General features: G+C 38.6%; 1 protein-coding gene and 1 long non-coding RNA gene across 5 annotated transcripts in view; one reads left to right on the top strand and one right to left on the bottom strand.

The window, feature by feature from the left end:
* The window catches only part of LOC147843698 (uncharacterized), a 341,063-nt gene that overhangs the window by 147,616 nt on the left and 167,795 nt on the right, over positions 1–25,652 (bottom strand). Inside the window, exon 4 of the long non-coding RNA XR_015494403.1 lies at positions 3,083–3,166. This is a non-coding gene — a long non-coding RNA (uncharacterized LOC147843698). The remainder of the gene's footprint in view (positions 1–3,082; positions 3,167–25,652) is intronic.
* The window catches only part of cdh22 (cadherin 22), a 487,421-nt gene that overhangs the window by 440,939 nt on the left and 20,830 nt on the right, over positions 1–25,652 (top strand).

Here is a 25,652-nt window from a genome sequence, read left to right as displayed (position 1 = left end):
GATATTGGGCATACAACAGTTCGACGGCACAATCGTGTAAATAAATAAGAAAATCAAACACTGAGAGTCTAAAAACCCCTTTTGTATTAGGAACTACTTTCTTCCGCCATTCATTCACAGAAGATGTTACTATTACACGAATGTAACTTTAGAGCTAGTGTTTGAATGGCTCTCGATCGGGTAATGTACGAAAGTTGGCAACCCAGGGGTGTTTGCAGACTGTACCGAAAAGGGGGGTGTGTGAAATTACGGGAGTTTTCCGGAAGAAACGGGATGGTTGCGGGAGATTAGTCTAAAATACGTGATTCTCCGAGGAAAAACGTCAATGTTGGCAGGTGTGCTTACCAGTTTAATATTGATTTGATCTGCTATAGTTAAAAATCAGACTGTTATATCTTCTAAGTGAAAGGGCTTATTATGCGGTTGTGTCGCCATCTTGTGGATAGAAAACGTTAACCTCCTTTGGTCTACACTATGGCAGGCTAATGGCCGCTGACGAGCTCTCTCAGAAATTGCAAATATTTTAAAATAGGCACTATTCTTACAAATAAACTGCATAGTTGCAATCTAAACAACTACATTCTCCACTAAAAAAGCCTCAAAAGTATATTTTGTTGTGTGACAGCAGGAATATTTGTCAAACTGTAGTGTCTCTGCTTGTTGCTGGCTGTATGTGGGCGGAGTAATACACAAAGGGTAAAGGGGCAGTATGAGTGCTGATATTACTTAAATATCTCACTGCTATCAGCCAATCAGATTCGAGAACCAGACAGAACTGTTGTATAAATATATATTCATTCATTTATTTATTTATTTATTTTTGGCTTAGTCCCTTTGTTAGTCCGGGGTCGCCACAGCGGAATAAATAATATATATATATATATATATATATATATATATATATATATATATATATATATATATATATATATATATATATATATATATAACCTGTATATAGGTTTTTTATATCATATTTTATATGATATATGATCATATAATCAGATTTCCTGACTCTGCATGGCGTTCCATTAGAAGCTTGTTGACATTTCTTCATGTATTTATTATTTATGATTCACCATGCATGGTGGTAAATATCTCAGAAGATTCCATCTGCATTCATAAGCATAGAGTGTGTACATATGTGGGTCAACAATGTGGATGAATGTAAAGGTCTTTCCTCAGTGTCGTCTCACCTTTAGCAAAGCGCAGTTCAGCAGGTCACTGATGGATCTTGAAGATGCAGGAATGCTCACTTGAGAATCTTTCATGGAGATATTAATAAAAGCTTTTATTAGTCGCATGCCTGAAGATCTGCAGTGCACAGAGGTCACGTTTACCTCCATCAACTCTACTATTATCAACATTGTCTTAAAGCGTTAGTTCATCCAAAATTAACATTCTGTCACTATTAAAGCCATTCATTTCAAATCTGTTTCTGTTTTCTGTTAAACACAATAGAGGATATTTTGAAGAATGTTGGAAACCTGTAGCAGTTACAGTACTTGCTTGTTTTTGTATTGTTTTACTTTGGATGTCAATGGCTACATTTATACTTTTATTTTATTTCATTTATTTTTATTTTATTATTTCATTTTATTGTATTTATTATTTATTATTTTATATATATATATATATATATATATATATATATATATATATATATATATATATATATATATATATATATATTTTTTTTTTTTTATTTATTTATTTTTTTTTAATATATTTATAATTATATTATTTTATTTCCACTAGCCCTTGACTTCCATAGCATTTTTTTAGATGCCATTGGCCACAAGTTTATACTTTATTGCTATTTTTACTTTATCATTATTTTCTTTACATCAATAAATAATATTTGAAAATATTTCAAATATTAAATACTCTTTTTAATTAAATATTTTATTTATTTATTTATTTATTTATTTATTTATTTATTTATTATTATTATTTTTGCTGGAAGGGCATTCACTGTGTAAAACATACGCTGGATAAGTTGGCGGTTCATTCCGCTGTGGCGACCACTAATTAATGAAGAGACTAAGCTGAAAAGAGATGAAGGAATTAATTCATTTCATTTCATTTCATTTAGGCATCATGGTGACGCAGTGGGTAGCACAATCACTTCACAGCAAGAAGGTTGCTAGTTCGAGCCCAGCTGAGTCAGTTGGCATTTCTGTTGCAGCTGAAAGGGCATCCACTGCGTAGTCCATATGCTGAATAAGCTGGCGGACTAAGCTGAAAAGAAAATTAATGAATGATTTGTTTTTTTGTTTTTTTTTTCATTTTATTTTATTTTATTATTTTATTTAATTTAATTTAATTTAATTTAATTTAATTTAATTTAATTTAATTTAATTTAATTTAATTATTTATTTATTTATTTTAATTGTATTATTTTTAATTTATTTGATTTTTTTTAATGACTTTATTTTCTTACATGATGTTAACGGCTACTAGTTTTCATCATTAAATACCTTAATTTGTAGTCAAAAAAAAAAATCAATAAACCTCTACAACCACTTTGTGGCTGAATAAATGATGAATATATTTAAATTTCCGTCTGTACTCTCCCTTTAAATCCACATTCATGAATTTATATGCAGTGGAAGTTAAAAAAGACAAAATTCAAATGGTAAAAAAGCTGATAAATTTTTCATTTATCCTGCAGTCGCTCCGAGTACAGCAGCTTTTGTTAACGCAGAATGAACACACACACGCACAATGTAGGTCTGTATGAATGACATGTAGGCTCTCTAGCGCAGGACGGGTGAGTAAAGCGATGTTCGGGATGCTGCCGAAAAGAGCAGCATCAGCAGGAGCGTCCCTGTGGAGACACCAGCGCTTTAAATAGAGCAGCTTTTCCAGACGTCCATGTAGAAGAGCCTGTGCTGGACCGCGCTTCTGTTGTCATCTCTGAAAGTTTTATGACTTTCTTCTGGCCTCGGTATATCTGTCTTCATTTCTCTCTTCTTCACTTAGCTCTTTTTTTTCCTCCATCCCTCTCTCTCTCTCTTTCTCTCTCTCTCTCTCTGCAGTCGCTTATCATGGAAAGGTAGAGGATTGGCATGGTTCACACTCTCAAAAAAATTATGTTTGCTGTTTGTTCAAACTAATTTAAAAGGAGCTGAAACAACGCAATTCTTAAGTTTTTGGAGGACAACTTGTTTTATGTTTATTCCACTTCAATTTGTAAAAACTAATAAGTTACCTTAATTCCTTCATGTTGTCCCAACACAAATCGATTGTGTGAAATGTCTTGCATTTCAAAAGCTCAATTTTATGTCTTAAAAAGTGTTACTTCCTTTAAGTGAAGTTTATTCATAAACAAATTTGGAGAGGATCACGTGCTTATGATTGTTCGCAGCTGTTCCAACTTTAGCTAATGACTGATTATCCTATCAGACGATCCTTAACTCACTATAAATAACCAGACTTTTCTCATCTCAATATCTTCGTCTCAAAGAAATCAAAAGAGGCCTAATAATTCTGACTTCAACTGTATATCGTGACTTGTCCTCTTCTACACCCTCTCCGAGGTATTACCTTAAAAATTGATCAGTAAACTGGATTAGTTCACAAACAAACACGTTGCAATCTCAACAGATTTAACCCAATGCGAAAACACATTCTCTCAGACTAGTCTCCGCAAGAGAGACTATCCTCACAGAGACCCACACAAATCAAAGAAATAGTAAGAGCGAGAGAGAGATCAACATCCAGCCACAGCCATTTCACCCTGCAGCCCAAGACTGGTTACTCACTGATAGTGATGGTGAAATGAAGCTTTCTGAACCAGTGAAGCGCTCGACTCAATTGTATCGGAAAAAGGTTCGTTACTCGAAGCTTTCTAAATCAGAGCTCGATGAGGACCTCTTCTGGTGAAAGTGTGGGAAAGCACTGTGTTGCCATGATGTCAAATGTTCACAACTGACCAACTTATTCATGTAGTAATACAACAACAGCAATATAAACAAATTACTCAATTACTGTAGTTTTTACACAAGATATATTACATTACACAACTGATGATTGTAGTAAAATCCAAGGTATTCAAAAGTTTATCATAACACAATTAATCCCGCTCCAAGGAGGGATCGATCCAGCAATTCCTGATTGGGAGGCGAGTGCTCTAGGAGGACGCTATGTGAACGATGTTTCAGGGTCGCATTCACCAGATGGTCTCTGTTAAACACAATACTACGATATGCGTTGATTTTCTTTAAAGATAGCCATAAAAAAAATACGCTAATACACTTTAGTATTGTTCAAAACCTTTTTACTAAAAATTACTATTGTAGTTTAGTTTAATTACTGGTGTGTGGGACTGGTGCAGTGCTTTGAAACAGTACAAATGTATGTAATCGACGCCTAATCTCTCGCTATACACGTTACTATGAGGGTGTTTAAACCTTTGAATCAAAATTCGAAGCAGTCACGTGGGTATAGGCGAAAATGAAGCTTCGGACGTCACTGATCACGTGATGATGGCAAAACGAATCAAGCTCCGGTACACTGCTTCACTGCGAGATGTATCGTTTTTTTGATACATGCTTCGAAGCCTCGGCGCACAACGTCACATCACTACTCACTGAAGCTAAGCAGGGCTGAGCCTGGTCAGTACCTGGCTAGGAGACCACTAGGGAACACTAGATTGCTGTTGGAAGTGGTGTTATTGAGGCCAGCAGGGAGCGCTCAGCCTGTGGTCTGCGTGAGTCCAAATGCTCTAGTAAAAGTGAAGGAAACACTACACTGTCAGTGGGCGCCGTCTTTCGGATGAGACGTTAAACAGAGGTCCGGTCATTAAAAATCCCATGGCACTCCTCGTGAAAGAGCAGGGGTGTAACCCCGGTGTCCTGGCCAAAGTCCCTCTATCGTCCCTTACGATCATGGCCTCCCAATCATCCCCTTCCACCGAATTGGCTCTATCACTGTCTCTTCACTCCACCAATAGCTGGTGTGTGGTGAGCGCACTGGCGCCGTTGTCTTGTGGCTGCCGTCACATCATCCAAGTGGATGCTGCACACTGGTGGTGGTGTGGAAAAAACCCCCTCATGATTGTGAAGTGCTTTGGGTGTATGGACATACATCATAAATTCGCTATACATTACATTGCAGTTGGGGCTTTCTTTTAAACGATATGCCAGCGATTGATGGTGCGAACCCAGCATCAGCTGCCAACGTCATCAGCACGAAATGCAGATCCTGCAATGCTGTTCATACCTGTAACACACGTAAAACGACTACATACAAACAGAATCGCACACACATAACCCCAAAGTGCGTTCTACAGGGGAATGCAACAAAAAGACTGAAAGATCCCGTGAAGTGCTTTGAAATGTGTGTTTTTAATTCGACGTTTCACATAATCTCATTTGAAACATGGAGAGAGGGTGGGACTCTCTAATTTAGCTCCTCCCCTTTAAAAAAAAAAAAAGTGAGTGAGAAGAGTGAGAGGGGTTGAGGTTAAGCGCCTGAATGCTAGAGATGTCAGATACTAGAGAGCATTTGATTGGTCAGAAGATTTAATTAAAAACTGAATCATTAGGTGAAGTGAAATTAAAATATATATATTTATTTATTTTTTTTTTTTTGCCAGAAGTGACAAACTGCAAGCTTTTAATGTTTCTGTCCGTTTTATATATTCTAAACGCAGCTTTTGTTGTGCACTAGCTTAAAGATATTCTAAAAACTAACAATACAGATACTAACATCTAAAAACTTTATTTTGATTCCACAGGACCTTTAAATTCCCTGACATTGTGTTGTAGGCCCTGAATCCTTTTAAAGATGTTTTCGTCATGAACCACGGCTGCATTCAAAATGGCATTAATGGTTTCGAGTGGCTCAATCAATCAAGTTGATTCCAAAAAAACCTTAAGAATTGTGTTGATTCTTATTTTAAAAGAATCGAAAAGTTAAAAATAGGCACATTAATAGGGCATAGGGGCTATAATAGGGCATAGGGGTTATAATAGGGCATGGGGGAGATAACTGAAAACAGAACACAGCCAGGAAATCTGCTTTTAACTACACTGAAAAAAACTATTTAAAGATAATTCCTTGGATTTACTCTATTTTTTTTTTTACATTGAGTGGTTTTAAACACGTTATTTGGGCTGAATTTAAACAAACAAGTTAAGTTGAACATTATTAAATTTAATGTGTTTGTTTAAATTCAACACAAATAAATTGTTTGCAACAGTTTTGCATGCAGCACTTTTTTCAGTGTACAGCACTGGAGGTGTCAATAAAACCTCACAAGTTTGCGAATGTTCATTGGATTGACAGATTCGGTAAACACCAAATCACTGAACTTCGGTCTTAAAAATGTCTTTAAAAGTCTTAATTTTGACTTGCTGAAATCTGCAGGAAGCCTGCGTTCAGCTAGGCTGATTTTTCCTCTCTCTGTTGCTCGTCTTTCCCGCGGTAAATCATTTATAGGTCATGTGCGGGTCATCAGACGCACCTCCTTCATGTTTAATTAGCCGTGTTTGCCAAGTCGAGCATCACCATCACTGGTGTGCTCATGCTTCTGTTGCGGGTTTTCAAAATCATTTATTCAAAAGTATTTGAGCGGCTCGTAAAATAACAATGTAGAAATTAAAATGGTCGACGCCACAAGCCTACTGGTTAAGTGTACTGATATATAGCACCAAAACAGGTAGCAACGAATTCTTGCCCATATCTGGCATAAAGCTAGGACTGGCATACAGCATGTGGGCCAAACATGGCCCAGGTTTGGCAGAGGTGGCGTCGTCTTTAAGGCGGCACATAAGATCTCAACTCTACTATTTAGTCCAGATGTTAAAAATTGATATGTGGGCTACAAAAGTTTGCTCTTTCTTGACCCACATTCAAAATATATTTTAAGAGTTCACACTTAGCTATTGCCTAATGCAATTTGCAGATTTTTGCATGCTGTCCCGGGAGAGAACCCTGAGCTCTGAGATACTGAGATACGAAGATAAGGAAGGTATGATGAATGAGTTTATTTTTTGGAGGCTAGAAATTATCTGATTGGATTAGCAATGATTACCGATGCGAGAGCAGCCGCGGTTAATCAAATGACTTGCTCTTCTCGTGATTAATTTATAAAACATGATTTAAATTGCTTTTGGAGTAAAAAAGTCTTTTAATACACAAGGTCATTTCCATCTTTCTGTTTGCATCTCTTGTTAATCTATTACATCTATCTATTGATATTCAATCGTTTCCTGTATGTTAAAAAATGACTGAATATCACCTACTATACATTACATATATTTTATTAACCAAATTATTATTTTAAAACTATATTATTATTAGCCAAATGTCAAAGTCATTTTTTTTAATAAGACAGAGTTTTAAAATTCTGATTGTCTCATTCCGTTTAAAAACACACATTGAATTGTTCTGCTTAAAAAAATAAAATAAAATTCTACCATTTATCAATTTATCAATTTCATTGCATTCGTGCCACACCAAATCTGTCTTACGGACAATGGTAGAACATGGGCCACATCTGGCTTTTTTTAGCCCCAGTTATGGGTTATTATCTTGGCTGGAACTTGGTTCAGATATGGTCCATGTTTGGCCCTTGTCTGGAAGACAGACCTAATCCAGTCATGTCATATTATTCACCGCGGCATGTGGGCCATGCAAAAGCTGATTGTGTTGGCCAGAACTGTGACAGAGAAATTTTGCTATCTTTGAAGGTGCTTACAGTGACCCAAGTTCGATTTCTGCCTTAAGCTCATTTGCCGATCATTCCCCTCTTTCTCTGCTCCTCATTCATTCCTGTCTCCCTCTCTACTGCCCTATCAAATAAAGGCCCTACAATTGTAATCATAAAATAAATTAATAATGTTCATAAGTTAAGCTGCAGTCACGCTAGGACAGTGTTTCCCTTCCTTGTTCTCGAAACGACACCAACAGTACACATTTTTAACCTCTTCCTAATGAAACACATCTGAATCAACTCATCAGGACATCAGAAGAGACTCCAAAACCTCAAACTAATGCGACAGATGAGGGAGATCTCCAAAATATGTACTGTTGATATCCCTTCAGCAACAGGGTTGAAAAACACGGGGCTAGAGTTTGGGCATGCAAAATTCTGTCGTGTGGCACTGCATAAAGGAGCGGGATCAAACTAAATGATTGAACATGAATAGAGAGCAGGCCCGGATTGGCTAATCGGGAGGACCGGGAATTCCGGTGGGCCGGTATGTTATTTGGCCGCGAGGGCCGGTGTCCCTAGCTGCTTGCACTCTTAGCAGTCACACTTTTTTTCATCTATTTATTTATTTGACCATAGCTTCACTCTTTTTATTCATTATTTTGCCGCAGCACAGCTCTTTTTATTTATTTTCTCGCAGCCCCGTGAGCAAAATGCAGCCTGCAGGTTAACTAACGTTAATGATGATGATGTAATGTTAACTATCGAGCCCAAACAGCGGCACCTTAGTGAATATAAGAATTCGAATAATTAATATTAATGAATAATACACCTGCTCAATGAAAATCAGATGATTCACTACAATAATAAATCTGACATAACTTGATCAGAAATCTAAAAAGTTGAGAAAAAAATTAAAGCCATCAAAAGAAAGCAATGCTGTGTTTTCAGGGTCACAAGTCATTACTTATTTTTTATCATTAATGTAATAGCGCCATTGTGGACCAGTGGTAAGCACATTGCATTGCAACGCTGCAGACCTGTGTTCGAATCTCAGCTGAAAAATTTATTTAATATTTTTTTTTCCTTTATATTGTTAAGACATAAAATATTGTTAGGTCTGTTGAACATTTGTAGTTCTAAAGCAGCTGTTTTCTTGAAAAAGACGTGATAGTGCCATTAGAAACTGAATTTGATTCAGTCGTGAACTGAGGTGGGCTGGTCTGTCTTGAAACTCCAAGGCTGAAAATGAGTCCCACTCCGGCCCTGATAGAGAGCATCGGTTTTGCTCCAGATTTTAAACTTCTGTACAGAGAGGTCATGTTTTCAATGTAACGACTTGCGAAACTTCCCACAAGAGCTTGCGTTTTGCGTTTGCTGTATTCACGTGTGTATTATTGTAAGTCGATGGGGCAAAAAGTGCACTGTAGCCAGGGCTTTGCAGCTTTAGCTTAACCCCCAGGGGTCGAAGACCACGTACAGTGGCGTAGCGCAAAATGCGGAGGCCCCCCTGCAGGGATCGCTGACGGGGCCCCCTGATGAAGTTTGGGGGGGGGGGGGGGTGGATGCGTCATACGTCAATTTCTATATCACTGACGTCATCACGTTCTGCCGTTTCTGTTTGTTTAACAGCCTATGGTTAATAAAGGGGTATTTATAACTGCACTACACTTTATATAAGCATGTTTATTTAACTAAATGTATTGCTGTTTGAATACAGTATGTCATTATAGATGTGTAGTGAATGTGCAGTAATCTCTCATATGTAATAAACTCAGACAAGTTCAGAAACTGTCACTAAAATATCTGTGATTGTGAACAAGAAAACAATAAACGGTCCAATTAAATTGTTAAAATAAAGTAGAAGTAGATCGGTTTGACTGTACAAGGGAAATAACTTCACACTGCCTGTGCTAAATCATTTGTCGTCGGTACGCAGAGGGGTGATCTGCTCTCGGGCTGCAGGTGGGAGAGGCTGCTGTACGAGGACTGACTGGGCCGCCTGTCAGTGCTGTGAGGCGGGGGAGGGGTCGGCGGCATCACACGCAGCTCGTTGAGAGAAGTAGGGACGGTACAGTATGGACAAATGACAGTCTACAAAAAAAAATCTCCAATAACACACAAAAAAGTCGCTAGATTTGTAGCTAGGGGGTCTGAAAAGTCGCTAAATCTAATGACAAAGTCGCTAAGTTGGCAGCATTGGCGGCAAGCAATCAGAATGAAGTAGTCCACCGCTTGAGAGGTGTTCAGAGAACACAGACCTGTGAACTTTGGTTCCGACCACAGTTGTTCCCAAGAGTTTGATTATTGCGGTTGCCGGATTATCAATTATTGAAAATCGTGACGACGCGGGGCCCCCTAATCACGCGGGCCCCCCCGCGGTGCGTGCCCTGCGGGCCCGTCCGCTACGCCACTGACCACGTATACGCGTTTTGGACAAGTCATAACCTCTTAAAGCTGAAATGAACTTAAATTACACTCTCAGTTTTGATCGTACAGATAAGATCAATCAACACAACCTTACAGCAATTCGTAACTTTTTGATTTAGTGGCTAATTCGTATGATTTCGTACGATGTAATTACAATTTAGTACGATTTGCTCATCCCCCAATGCCGGTTGGGTTTAGGGGTGGAGTTAGGTGTCACGCCTCCTTTTTAAAATCGTACAATTTCGTACGACTGAACTCATACGAATTAGTACGAATTAGCTACTGTACTGGCAAAATGTAAAATACGTACGTTTTCTCGTGAGATCAGGCTGGATCAATACATTAATCAATCTGTAAGGTGTCTAGTTTTTATTGTGTATACTCACAATGACAACAAACGTGTGCTTTTGCAAAACAAGGATGATAAACAGTGTAGGCATTCTGTCTTTTCTCTCTCCATGAACTATTTTTAGAAATGTGCAAGTAAAATAGGCTGAAACTCTGCGAAAACAAAACACACAGACACGAGATGTATATCTCTAGAAAGCTTGAAGTGTCTACTTTAAAATGCTGCGAGTGCATGTTGTTTGATAAAGTAATCAGTATAAAACCAGTGCTATGTTTAGCTTCTCAGTCTGAGCTCATTAGAGTTAATTCTACCATGCCTACCAGAAATTACAAATAGTCTGCACGAGACGCACACGCAACAGTAGACTGTGTCAGGAAGAACATGCCATTAAAATCAACTGAAACTCGGCAAATACTGAACAAAGAGCCATGAGAGAGAGATATCGAAAGAAAGCTTGATATGTCTACTTTTGCATTAACCTACTCAAGTCGAAATCTTTCTTCATGTAATCCCAGCCTGATCTCATGTGGAAACGTAATTATTGTACGTTTTGTCAGTTTAGTAGCTTATTCGTAAGGATTCGTACGAGTTCAGTACGAGTTTCGTATGATTTTAAAAAGGAGGTGTGGCACCCAACCCCACCCCTAACCCCAACCGTCATTAGGTGATGAGCAAATCGTACTAAATTGTACGAACTAGATCATACGAATTAGCTACTAAATCAAAAAGTTACAAATTGCCGTGAGTTTGCGTTGGTAATCCGTATAAAAGTTAGGACTGGTACGAATTATCCTGTTGCCTCATACAGCTAACGTGATTCCACCCTCAGTGAGCGTGCAGTTCATATAGAAATGAACTGAGGTAAACCAGGTAATAATGTACACGCTCGCCGAGACATGGCATAAAACAATAAGCTTTATTATAGTTACTTACTTTCGTTTGAATGATGGCACGCTACACAAGGGAAGAAGCACAGTACAGCAATGAAGAATTTACTTTCTCCTCAGAGGAAGAGCGCGGCTCTTCTGATGAAAATGAAAACAAAATTCAGTTAAATGTCCCCAAAGTTTTGACATGCTAGCAGATTTCCAATCCATGAAATGATTATTTTTATTTTTATTATTACTTATTTGGTATTGGTATTTATTATAGTAATTTATTTATTTAATCATAGTAATGTTGCATTTTAAGTGTTTCTATAATATTTAGTTTAGTCTGTTCCAGTAGGTCTTCTTGTTTTCTCACAAACCTTGAGTTCACAGATCGGCTCGATCTCATAACGTTGAAAGAAAGAGAGTCTCCCTCCTGATTGAAGCTTTCCTTGAACGCTGCACCATTCCTATTAGATCAATTTGCAGCATGATAAGGAGCGAATGAAAACAAATTTCTGCCTAATTAGCTTCAAACAAACAACCCCTCCATCAGTTCATTCTGAGGGTGACGTGATAAATCCATTTGGGCGCAGCAAGGCATCTGCACACATCCGTCCCAATTACGGCCCATCTGCCATGATGGGAGTCCTGGCCACCCGCCGCCCAAGGGGAAATTAGCCGTCTTGTCAGGTCCGCTTAACCGAACATCTGCACGGCAAGGAGTCGCAACATGTTTCACAAGGGCAGGTACATAATGCGCTTTTTCACCCGAAAGCTTCAGTACGAGCTGAGAGCGAAGGCTGCAGCGGGGGGCTGGACTCAGCGCTTACTGCAGATGGAGAAATTATGGTTTTAAAGTGCCTCTGTTATGCTTTTTTAGGGGTTAATAATTTTTAGTTAATCTCCTACTATTTACTTGAAGCTCAAAATTAATAGCATTCAATTTTTCAGAATATTCATCACAGCTCTTTTCTCACAATGCTTCAAAAGGTGGGCTCAAAGATCTGGTCTCTTTAAACCCTGCCTTTTTGTAAGCCTACTCTGCTCTGAATGGTCAGATAACCTAGGTTGTTTTTGTTGTAATTAAAGGACTCTGATCTGATTGGTCAGCTGACTCTACTTTGCTCTCATTGGTCAAATGAACCCTACTCTGTTCTGATTGGCCAGAAGGTTCAGTCTGTTATGATTGGTCAGATGACCTAGGCTGTTGTAATTGGATTAAATAATTCTGATCTGATTAGTTAGTTGACTCTACTTTGCTCCCATTGGCCAGAGTGCCCAGTCTGTTTTGATTGGTTAAATGACCCTTCTCTGTTCTGATTGGCTGAATGCTTAAGTGTTTTATGATTGGTTAGATTAGAAGACTGTACTCTGCTCTGATCAGTCAATTGGCCATACTCTGTTTTCAGTGGCCCCATGTTTTAATTTATCAGATGGAACCTTCTCTGTTCTGATTGGCCAAAAAACCCTACTCTGTTCTGATTGGCCAAATTACATTTCTCTGTTTTAATTGATCAGATGACTTACTCTGTTCTGATTGGCCAGATGACCCTACTCTGTCCTCATTGGCCAGATAACACTTCTCTGTTTTGATTGATTAGATGACCATACTCTGTTCTGATTGGCTAGATGGCTCAGTCTGTTTTGATTGATCAGATTACCCTACTCTATCTGATTGGCCAGCTGGTCTAGAATGTTCTGATTGGCCAGATGGTCCAGAATGTTATGATTGGTCAGATGATCCTATTCTGATTCCTATCCTATTCTCATTCGCCAGATGACCCTGCTCTTTTCTGATTGGCCAGATGACACTACACTGTTTTAATTGGTCAGATAGTCCTACTCTGTTCTGATTGGCCAGATGATCCTACTCTGTTCTGATTGACTAGATGGCCCAGTCTGTTTTGATTGATCAGATTACCTTACTCTGTTCTGATTGGCCAGATGGTCCAGAATGTTGTGATTGGTCAGATTATCCTACTCGGCTTGTTTTGGCAAGATGGCTTTGTAAGTTTTGAGTGGTTGCTCTCATTGGTGTGCTGTGTTTTGGTTTGATGACCCTACTTTGTTCAGATTGGCCAGATTACACTACATTATTTTGATTGATTAGATGACGCTACTCTGTTCTCATTGGCCTGATGCCCCAGTTTGTTTTCATTGGCCAGATGACCCTACTCTGTTCTGATTGGCCAGCTGGTCCAGAATGTTCTGATTGACCAGAGGGTCAAGAATGTGACCAGATGACCCTACTCTGTTCTGATTGGCCAGATGACACTACTCTATTTTGATTGATCAGATGACCTTCTCTGTTCTCATTGGCCAGATGCCCCAGTCTGTTTTCAATGGCCATATGACCCTACTCTGTTCTGACTGGATAGATGGCTCAGTCTGTTTTTATTGGTCGGATGACACTACTCTGATTTGATTGGTCAGATTACCCTACTCTGTTCAGATTGGGCTGATGGCACAGAATGTTGTGATTGGTCAGATTATCCTACTCGACTCGTTTTGGCAAAATGGCTTTGTAAGTTTTGATTGATCCAGTAGACCCTACTTTGCTCTCATTGGTCAAAAGGCGTAGTGGGCTGTGTTTTGGTTTGATGAACCTACTTTGTTCTGATTGGCCAGATAACACTACTCTATTTTGATTGCCCATATGCCCCAGTCTGTTTGCAATGGCCATATGACCCAAGTCTGTTCTGACTGGCTAGATAGCTCAGCCTATTTTCATTGGTCGATGACCCTACTCTGTTTTGATTGGTCAGATTACCCTACTGCGTTCTGATTCGCCAGATGTTTCAGTCTGTTGTGATTGGTCAGACGATTCTTCTCTGCTCTGATTAGACAGATGGTCCAGTATATTTTGCTTGGTCAGTTGACCCTACTGTGCTCTCATCAGTCAAAATGTATAGTGTTTGTACTAGATGACCATATTCTGTTCTGATTGTCTAGATGGCTTGGCCTGTAGTAATTTGTCCACTGCTTAAAGGTGCATTAATCACTATTTAAAAAAGCAAACTGTGAGTCCCAAAACACACTTTCAGCCCAACCATTCAGCAGTAAGGGGCGTGTTTACATTTGATAGAGGAGAAATCAAAAAAGAAACCAGGTCTTGTTGGATTATGGGGGTGTTTGCTTTGGTGTCTCAAATATCAACATCATTTGGCAAAATCCACTTAGTTCAGCTTTAAAGTGCATGTCAGAAGCTACATCCTCATTATCATATCTGAATTTAAGCTTTTACTCCTCCGTACTTGTAAACACAGTGATATGAACAGTAATAACGTTGGTTTTTTCTCTACCAATCTGAGCTTAAGTTCTCATTCTTTGGCAGTTCGTGCAAAGTGGATTTGCTTTCTCAGCACACAGCGTCTTCCTGACATTTTACTCTGTTTTAGTCTACATGAATACAGGATTTCTATGTGACCATGGACAACAAAACTAAGTTGTGTGTGTATATTTTTGGCAATAGCCAACAATACATAGTCTGAGTGAAAAATATATACAGAAGTCAGAATTATTAGCCCTCTTGTATATGTTTTGCTCCAATTTCTGTTTAACAGAGAGAAAATACTTTCCAATACATTTTTAAAGATATTAGTTTTACCACTCATCTCTAATAGCTGATTCTTTTATCTTTGCCATGATGACAGTAAATAATATTTTACTAGATATTCTTCAAACACTAGCCTTCAGCTTAAAGTGACATTTAAAGGCTTAACTAGGCTAATTAGGTTAAAGTTAGGGTAATTAGGCAAGTCATTGTATAACAATGCATCGTTCTGTAAACTGTAATTACTGTTAGCAGTACAGTAACTAATCTCTATGTTTCTTACAGCATTAGTTAAAGACCCTCTATTATGGGTTTTTAGAAATGAGCTTCCGTGCAGTGTGTAACACAGCTCTAAGTGAATGAAAACATCCAGCTGAGGGTTAAATCTGAAAGTGCACCGTGTTTAAAATTGATTGTATAATGAAATAGTCAACTCAGAGTCTAATAAATGAATCGTGTTGGGTTTGGATTGCTTGAACGCGTAGACGTCAATATGGTACATCACCAAATATGTAGTGCCAGTTCCAGTAAAACGGGAGTCTTTCCATTCAAACATTAGTGGAACGCGGAAGATCACGGGACAGATCATGATGCAAATATGAAGATCTCTGACAAATGGAGATTCGGCTGCGGGAAATAAAGGGTTAAAGGTGCAGTTGGTGATTGTCTTCAGAAACAATTTTGGTTGTGCTGGTTGAAAGTCTCTTCACAGTCCATTAGTAATGATTACAGTAATGATCTAAATGTTTTTATATGGATTTTTATATTCTGGGTAAAGCATAAAACTAAAAAATGTTCATCCAATTAAATAGAGTCGGACCGACATCTCCCACAATTCCGATAAGCTGGTCAGACTGTCTGTCAGCAAATGTAGATTCCGACTTCTGCGCATCTGTTTACGCAGATCTGCCATTAGCACGTGCCCGTCTGCATCACAAACGCATGCGCGCGAGCGAGCTGCGGGGCGCTCGCAGATGCCGAGTCGGAGCCGGAGGCGCCGGAGGACAGACGAGCTCGGGCCGAATACTGTAAAGCTAGGCACGAGTATAATTCGCGGCCGCGCGGTCACGAGACGGACCGGGAGAAATCAAAAGCTGAATTGAAACTTTTAAAAACCTGAATCAATATTGGAGTTACTTTAGCAAGCTGGAGGAAGGACGAAACCATGGCTGGTATACTGTTAGACAGGTAACGTTGTTTTAAAACTTAGTCAGGCTAAGCTTATGTTAGACTGTGTTGTTATAAATGACTTATATGCTCAGACGTTGTTTAGCCACTGAAATCTCCTGGTGAAAGGTTGATGTGATTATTTTCAGTTTCATAAGGTTCTTTGACAGCATCTATAATGTAGATTTATATTTAGTTTAACAATAAACATCAGTAAATAGCGCTATTCCGCCTAACCTGCTTTATTGAGCTGAAGTTGCTTTTATATTTACATTGGGTCATTTTTGAACAATGACAGCCTTCCTATACTGTTTACCGCTACTCTGAATATTCGCTCTGAAATAACATGTAAGTATGGCAAAGTAATTAATGTAATTCATGCACTGTGCTGGCACTAACTAACTGGCGAATTATATGAACTAGTGGGTTGTCTGTCTGCTGTTGTGACGCGGTGCGCGCTCGCGATTTCAGGGGGTGTGGCTTTGAATCACAGTCCCTCCCGGCCGTCCAAAGATAATATGCTAAGCAGTTAGCATTTTGGCAGATCACCTACTGCACCTTTAAAAGTTTATTTGTACAACAATACTACAGTATAGCCCACTTAGTGCTGTGTTTGTTCCTGGTATTTTTAAAATTCCCATGGGTCCGGATGCTGTCTCACCCAGTCATCAACACAGGGTCTCACAGCTTGGCAGGTCTTGTCACGGTTGCAGGTTTGTGCGCTTTTCCAGAGTGTCTGTTTGGTCACTTGGGTCAGTTCGTTTTGTCACAATAAGGATTCTAGGAGAGATCCAAAATGCGAGTCAAGTGTTTTATTGACACAGTCAAAAAAAACCAACAGTGGATGTGCAAATAAAGGACAACGGAGGACACAGGGCAGGAAACAGACAGACGAACGGGATCCAGCAGGTACTCCTCACAGTCCTGAGCACAAACAGACACACATGAGCAAACAATGAACTGAGAAAGAAACAGATCCGTCGCCCAGATATAGTCATGATAATGAGCCTCATCTGGCGAGCTAATCAAACCAGCTGAGTTCCATCGTGGCACGCGACCATAACAAATACACGTGGACAACCAAAACAAAACAAACCCACGTGACCGAACAGACACTCGGGAAAAGCGCACAAACCTGCAACCGTGACAGGTGCGTCTTGCCTTCAGAAAGCAAGAGCAGTCATGAATAAGTTTGTTGCATGCTTGTTGCATGTTTTTCCCCACGATCCTGTCAGGGCTGATACAGCAAAGCTGTTTGTGTGCAGCAAGCATTTTCGTCAGGAGAGCAGTACGACTATTGGAGAATGGCGGACGTTGTCTCTTATCAGGAGTTTGTTCACATTTAGACACATCGCCGTGCGCGAGAGGGGAGCTTGAGCTTGGTGGATCTCAGAACTCCCAGTAGCTAAGGGAACACGTGAGAAAAAAAGAGGGCTAGACAAGTGCTTGATTGTCATGCATGATGTATATCTTTGGATGGTGGGAGGAAACCTGGGGAAAACCCACACGGACACCGGGAGAATATACAAACGCCTCGCAGAAACGCCTGGCCTGGCGGGACCATGGCCGGCAGTGTTCTTGCTGTGGGGCTGACAGTGCTAACCACTGGGCCGCCGTGCCGCCCGATCTATGGTAAAGGAGGAGAATGGGGCTCATATGATTGGAAGATAATAGCTGCGTCTCAAATGGCACACTATACACTATGCTAGGAGTTCTCAAACTTTTCAGCTCGCGACCCCCAAAATAACAATGCCAGTGGCTCGCGACCCCCAATATCCTCTGAGGTGGTTATAAATACAAAAAACTTTGCATGCATTGGTGCACACACACCAATAGACCAAAGTCTATTCTTCATAGATTTTTTTTATGTATGTTAGTGCTGTAAATGGCCCAGAAAGCATAGCTTCAGATGCAGCTATGCTGTGTCTTTAATATAATGTAATTACCACAGCGATCGCAATTAAATAGAACTAGTAACTATTAGCTACTATAGTAACTTTATAAAGTAGTATATAGTAACTATAAATTACTATTTTTTTCTAGGTTATGGATAAAATATGGTAATTCTTATGGTTTAATAAAAATAAATAGATTTTTGGAAATCACCAGGCGACCCCCTTTCATTAGCCTCTTTCACACATACAGACGTTGTAACATTACCGGCAATTTGCCGGAATGCTGCGCTGTGTGAACGCAGAAGGAAGATTACCATAATAAGCGCGTGCACGTCTAGAACGTGCTGACGTGAGACGTCTGCTTTAGCCAATCACAACAGTCAGACGCATTTACGTCCGCGCGGTTTGTGAGAATAAAAGCTTTTGAATATTTTTCCAGACACATTTAGCTGCTAGAAGTTAGTCAGATCACGTTTATATGTTCTTCTTTATGCCAACTGTGTAAATAATCATCGGATGAGATGCTTATGATAAGCCGTTGTTTGTTTACCTTCAAGCTTTGCGTGCGCCTATGAGCGCCTGCACACGCACATATTATGAACATCTCGACATGTGAAAGTGATCCTGCGAAAGTTGTTCACAATATTGATCATCCACAGAGTTTGTAATTTAGTCAAATGTTTACAAACACAAGCGCAGCCGTTTAAAGCTCATTTGTGGTGAATGATGTCAGAATTTACCGGTATTTTGGAATGCATGTGTGAATGCTCTTTTCCGGAAAATTTCCGTAACGTCCTCGCTTGTGTGAACAGCGCTTTTTTGAATATACCGGTAAAGTCGTTTTCCAGATATTTTCCAGATATTTACCGGTATCACTGTGTGAAAGGGGCTATTGTCCCACGACCCCTCGGGGGGTCCCGACCCCCACTTTGAGAACCACTGCACTATGCACTCATGCACTATGTACTTATGCACTTACACACTTAACAGGAGAGTATATGTATGTAGTGTTGTCCCATATGGCACACTAATGTTTTTTTACTAAGCAGAAATTCAAACCGTTTTCCTGATGACGTTTGACGGTCGCCAAATCAGTGAAATAAACGACCAAATTATCAAATAATACCTGCCGTGAGTATTGCCGCATTCACCATCGGGAGGCGCTATAATCACTCTCATAGGAGAATTTAGCTTTCACAATCCAAAATAAATAAAGGTATCCAACATGTGCGTCCGATAGCTCCGCCCCTTCCGCTATGTAAGCAAACCTGTGGTCGTTAAGTGCGTGAAGTGTCCATCATTACACACTTCATTTTAGCGGCTGAATGAGTGCATCATCCAGGTAATTAAAGTGCACTTAATATTTTTGGAGTTTTCAGTGTGAACACACTACTTACACTATTTATACTACAAAATGGCGTAGAATAGTGCATAAGTATGCGATTTGGGACGCAGCTACTGATTAGCTAATACGAGACCAGCCGTGATAAATCATAAGCAAGTGATCCTCTCGAAATTGGTTTATAAATAAACTTCTCTATTATTTCTTTGCATTTTAACTTTGTAAACTTTAAAATCATGGGTCTCCTCACGGTTTGTGTCTCATTTTGTGAGTTAACTGACAACAGTTGTTGTCTCCTCTCCTTCTACCCTGCTCTGTTGGCCACGCCCACTCCTGCCTCTGATCGCGGAGCTCCACACCCACTATGATGCATTATTTGAAAAAATTCTGAGGTAGAACCGAAAGTGTGGGGTGTCACGACCCCTTAAAAAGTCATTAGCTGCGTCCCAAATCGAATACTTATGCACTATTCTACGCCATTTTGTAGTATAAATAGTGTAAGTAGTGCGTTCACACTGAAAACTCTTACAATAATAAGTGCTCTTTAATTACCCGGATGATGCACTCATTCAGCTGCTAAAATGAAGTGTGTAATGATGGACACTTCACGCACTCAACGACCGCAGGTTTGCTTACGTAGCGGAAGGGGCGGAGCTATCGGACGCACATGTTAAATAACTTTATTTAATTTGGATGGTGAAAGCAAAATTCTTTTACGAGAGTGATTATAGCGCCTCCCGATAGTGATTGCGGCAATACTCACGGCAGGTATTATTTGATAATTCGGCCGTTTACTTCAATGATTTAGCAACCGTCAAACGTCATCAGGGAAACGGTTTGAATTTCCGCTTAGTAAAAAAAACATTAGTGTGCCATTTGGGACGACACTACATACATATACTATCCTGTTGAGTGTGTAAGTGCATAAGTACATAGTGCATGAGTGCATAGTGTATAGTGTGCCATTTGGGACGCAGCTATTATCTTTGGCTTGAGAAAAACGTACATGTACTTCATCCAATCGAATCGTCAAATTTGTGCCCTAAAAAGTGGTGTGACCGTTTAAGCAATTTAAATCTTGCTCAGTCTAAGCCAATCTATGTAATCGATGCATGTAATCCCCTAATGTGTCTAAAGACTCGTCCTCGTGCATGCAGCTCATGTCCTCTTTGCAGGAATTACCACCTCAATGCAGAGCGTCGTTTAGTATGCATCATGCTCTGCAAATCTAACTCAATTCACTTCGCCTGGCTCGCGGCCATTCAGAGTCCTTGATCATGCCAGAATCGAAGAACAACATGAAGGGAGAGCGCGGTCACAGACTTATCTCCCCGAGGCGTATGGAAAAATACTAAGAGAGTCGCTGTGTGTCTCGCCATTTGTCGAAGAGTAAACAATTTGCAAACCAGCCTATCGTGAGTGTGTTATGCAGATTAATACACCTGACATCTATTCTGCTCTGAACATGTTTATAATAGATAAACGCTGACACAAAGTGCCGAGCGGCAGAAATAAGCAGTTGTAAGTAATAATAATAATGCTTCCTACCGGTTTATCTTTGCCAAATGTGAAGTTATGAAACTCCAGGTGTGGCTCACGATTTGGAAATTGCCGTATCAGATTTATTTGTCATTTCCGGGAAGAGTGTGTTTTTCATTTTCTGCCGTATTTGTCGGTTTTCATATGGTTGGAGCCGCTCGTAAAGCTCGGTGTTAGACGGATGGTCCACGACCAGCGAAATTAGCTTCAACTTCACAGCGAGAGGCTTCATAATGCGCTCTCCTGCTTTAATACACTGCTATGTGTTCCCTTCCACTGGAAAAGCCATCCATAAAACAAGCTTCCCAGTGCGCAGTGTGCACTTTATATATATATATTTCTGTCCTCGAATACTCTTTTTTTTTTTTGCTTATTCTTCATAAGGCTGTGAACTGATTTCACATTCAAGGTCTGTTTGGACACAAAGAATCATTATTTATTAGTCTTAACCGATTATTCAAGTACCTCACCTGATTATCAGCTTCAAATTAATGAATTAATGTGGTTTTAAAATATATACCTTTTTATTAAAATGAACCCTTTAATTTGAAAATACATACAGAAAACCACCCAGAAAAGCTCAGTGGTTTGAGTCTGGGCCAGTTGGCATTTCTGTGTGGAGTTTGCATGTTCTCCCTGTGTTGGTGCGGGTGCTCTGGTTTCCCCCACAGTCCAAAAAGGTGCTATAGATGAATGCAACTTCTTTTCGGCTTAGTCCTTTTATTTATCTGGGGTCGCCACAACAGAATGAACCGCTAACTTTCATTTGTTTTATGCAGAGGATGCCCTCCCAGCTGCAACCCATCACTGGGAAACACCCATACGCTCATTCACATACATACACTATGGACAATTTAGCTTATTCAGTTGACCTTAACCACATGTCTTTGGACTGTGGGGGAAACCGAAGCACCTGGAGGAAATCCCCACACTATTAAGTGGAAAACATGCAAACTCCACACAGAAATGCCAACTGGCTCAACCGAGGCTCGAAGCAGGGATTTTCTTGCTGTGAGGGGATTGTGCTACCCACTGCGCCACCATGACGCCCCCTTAGCTGATTAGCAGCTTCAAATTAATTAATGAGTGTGGTTTAAGAAACATGATGTATATGTTGTCTTTAATATGAAATTACATACAGAAAACCACCCAGTAAATGATATTGATTTATAAATATTGATGACATATTTTTAATGGTAATTGTATTTTAGGGAACAGCTGAGAAATATCTGTATTAACTTCACTGGAAATGTTGTCATTTATTTAAATTGATATGACTTTAAACTCGTGGTTGATTAAAAAAGTACAAATGTAAAGTGAATGAACTCAGCATATTAGTTTAAATCAGGGGTGTCCAAACTTAGTCCTGGAGGGCCAGTGTCCTGCAGATTTTAGCTCCAACTTGCCTCAACACTCATACATGGATGTTTCTAGTAAGCCTAGTAAGAGCTTGATTAGCTAGCCCAGGTGTGTCTGATTGGGGTTGGAATTAAACTTTGCAGGATGCCGGCACTGCAGGACCAAGTGTGGATACCCCTGCTTTAAATAAATAAATAAATAAATAAATAAACGTAACAAGTAATTTATTTAATAAATGATATTGATTTATAAATATGACATATTTTTAATAGTTTTCTTCTAGGTAACAGCTGAGAATGATCTGTATTAACTCCATTGGAATAATTTATATTTATTTAAATTCCTATAACTTTAAACTTATGATTGATTAAAAAGTACAAATGTAAAGTGCATAAAACCAGCATATTTCTTTAAATGAATAAATAAATGTAACAAGTAATTTATTTAATAAATAATATTGATTTATTATTATTGATGATATGTTTTGATGGTAATTGTTTTTTTAGGGAACAGCTGAGAATTATCTGAGTTAACTCTGTATTTACAAATGTAAAGTGCATAAAACCAGCATATTTCTTTAAATAAATAAAAAATATATATATTTGTTTTTAGGAATATCTGATAATTATAGGTATTGACTGCATTGGAATAGTTTTTATTTATTTAAAATACTAAAACTTTAAACTCATGCTTAATTAAAAAGTATGGATGTAAAATGTATAAAACCAGCATATTCATTAAAAAATAAAAATAAATAAATAAATAAATGTAACAACTAATTTATTTAATAAATTATATTGACTTATAAATATTGATGACATATTTTAATAATTTTTTTTTCTAGGTAACAGCTGAAAATTATCTGAGTTAACTCTGAATTTACTTAGTTGTAAAAAGTACAAATGTAAAGTGCATAAAACCAGCATATTTATTTAAATAAATAAAAAAAATTATTTGTTTTTAGGAATTGCAGGTATTAATTGCATTGGAATAATTGTTATTTATTTAAAATCCTATAACTTTAAACTCATGCTTATTTAAAAAGTATGGATGTAAAATGTATAAAACCAGCATATTCATTAAAAAAAATAAAAATAAATAAATAAATGTAACAACTAATTTATTTGATAAATGATATTGATTTATAAATATTGATGACATATTTTTAATGGTAATTGTTTTAATGAATATTTGAGATTTATAGGTATTATCTATATTGGAATAATTTTTATTTATTTAAATTTCCAGTACTTTAAACTCGTGATTGATTAAAAAGCATGAATGTAAAGTGTATAAAACCAGAATATTTAAATAAATAATGCATGTAACAACTAAATTATTTTATTATATTTTTTTTTATTATTTTTCTTGTGTCCATGCTATATCATATTTTATCACTATCAAGTATATTTTAATCATGCTTCATATTTCAGAGTGTGCACTACGGTAGCTGTAGCTTATAATCCAGCCTGATCTCACGAGAAAACGTAAGTATTTTACGTTTTGCCAGTTTAGTGGCTAATTCGTACGAATTCGTACGAGTTCAGTCGTACGAAATGGTACGATTTTAAAAAGGAGGCGTGGCACCTGACCCCACCCCTAACCCCAACCGTCATTGGGGGATAAGCAAATCGTACTAAATTGTACGAATTAGATCGTTCGAATTCATACGAATTAGCCACTAAATGAAAAAGTTACGAATTGCCGTGAGATTGTGTTGGATAATCATGTTACTATAGTGTTTTAATTAAAGCTTTAAATGCTATTCTAGTAATATAATTAACAATTAAAATATTTTATTGTATAAAACTTAATGTAGATGCCAAATAAATCAGATATTTAGCAGTGTTTACATTTGCGTGTATGTTTTTACCAAACATTTTATCCAAATAAAGCAACATAAGAAATTCTCAGTGGTCTAAAAGTGCAAGTTTGAGTGAAAATCAATGTTTTAAAATAGTCTTAAAACTTTTATCCATTATATACAAAATAATTTAAATAATTTGTCAAAAAAAACATTTGATGAATATGAGAGTTTTTTAAATGTACACGACCTTTAAAATTAATTTAGAAAGGCTGCATTAATTAGCAAGAGCTTTTTCCAATTCAAACAGCGAATTTAAAAGGCAAATTGAATTAAATCTGAGGAAATGTTTCTTAAAGCGAATGATTTTTGAACACTTTCAAGTACAGTGCTAATAGTTTTCCGTCGTCTCCTAAACTAACGCTTGTCTTTCATCCCCGTCATTGGTCCTCAGACGGAGAAGATGAAAGAAATCCTCATCTGACCCCAGACATTCCCCTCTCAAGATTAGAACGCCAGCCAAGACAATGGCACTCTTAGAACATTAATAATTATGTAAAACGGATAGCCTTTGATCAGACATGTGCCTCCAGAGAAAACATGCTTAATGAAATATTCAAATAATCACTTACTGAAAGTGAACTTCATGCCACAGACATTATAGCCAGTTTATGCGTCACCATTTCTCTACAGTTACAGCAGGTACTTTGAAATTAAAACTGCTTTTAGTTGTCAACAGGACTGAGATGTGAGCTAAAATCAATTTGAGTTCATGTTTGCAAGCTCGGTTTTCGTATTGCAGTTTATATACACTCACCGGCCACTTTATTAGGTACACCTTACTAGTACCGGGTTGCGTTATCTTGCTGGAGTGGCCATCGGAAGATGAGTACACTGTGGTCATAAAGCGATATACATGGTCAGCAATAATACTCAGGAAGGCTGTGGCGTTGACACGATGCTCAGTTGGTACTAATGGACCCAAAGTGAGCCAAGAATATATCCCCCACACCACCCCCATTAACCTGAACCTTTGATACAAGGCAGGATAGACCCATGCTCTCATGTTGTTGATGCCAAATTCTGATCTTGTTCTTAGCTGACACCTGGTGTGGTCTTCTGCTGCTGTAGCCCATCTGCCTCAAGGTTGGAAGTGTTCAGAGATGCTCTTCTGCAGACCTCAGTTGTATCGAGTGGTTATTTGAGTTATTGTTGCCTTTCTATAAGCTGGCCATTCTCCTCTGACCTCTGGCATCAACCAGGCATTTGCGCCCACAGAACTGCCTCTCACTGGATATTTTCTCTTTTTCAGACCATTCTCTGTAAACCCTAGAAATGGTTGTGCGTGAAAATCCCAGTAGATCAGCAGTTTCTGAAACACTCAGACCAGCCCGTCTGGCACCAGCAACCATGTGTTACATCCTATGATGTATTTAGGTAATAAGTTGTTGGTGTGAGTGGCAGCCTATATTGCTCTCCCCTTTTGTTTTATTAATCTCTCTCTCTCTCTCTCTGTCGCTCTCTCTCTCATTGAGCAGCGTTCCAAACCAGCTGCACCTGTTTTTAATCAGAGCAAATCGGATAGGTTGCTGTTGATAGAGCTTCCAGGCTTTATAAAGAGGCAGAGCGGCAAAGCACGGAGAGAGTCCCTGTTTTCCCTATCCTAGTGATCATAGAGC

Source organism: Danio rerio, chromosome 6, assembly GCF_052040795.2.
Source record: "Danio rerio strain M-AB ecotype USA chromosome 6, GRCz13ab, whole genome shotgun sequence".
Taxonomy (NCBI): Eukaryota; Metazoa; Chordata; class Actinopteri; order Cypriniformes; family Danionidae; genus Danio; species Danio rerio.
The sequence above is the reverse complement of the archived record's forward strand: the minus strand, read 5'-3'. Positions and strand labels throughout refer to the sequence as shown.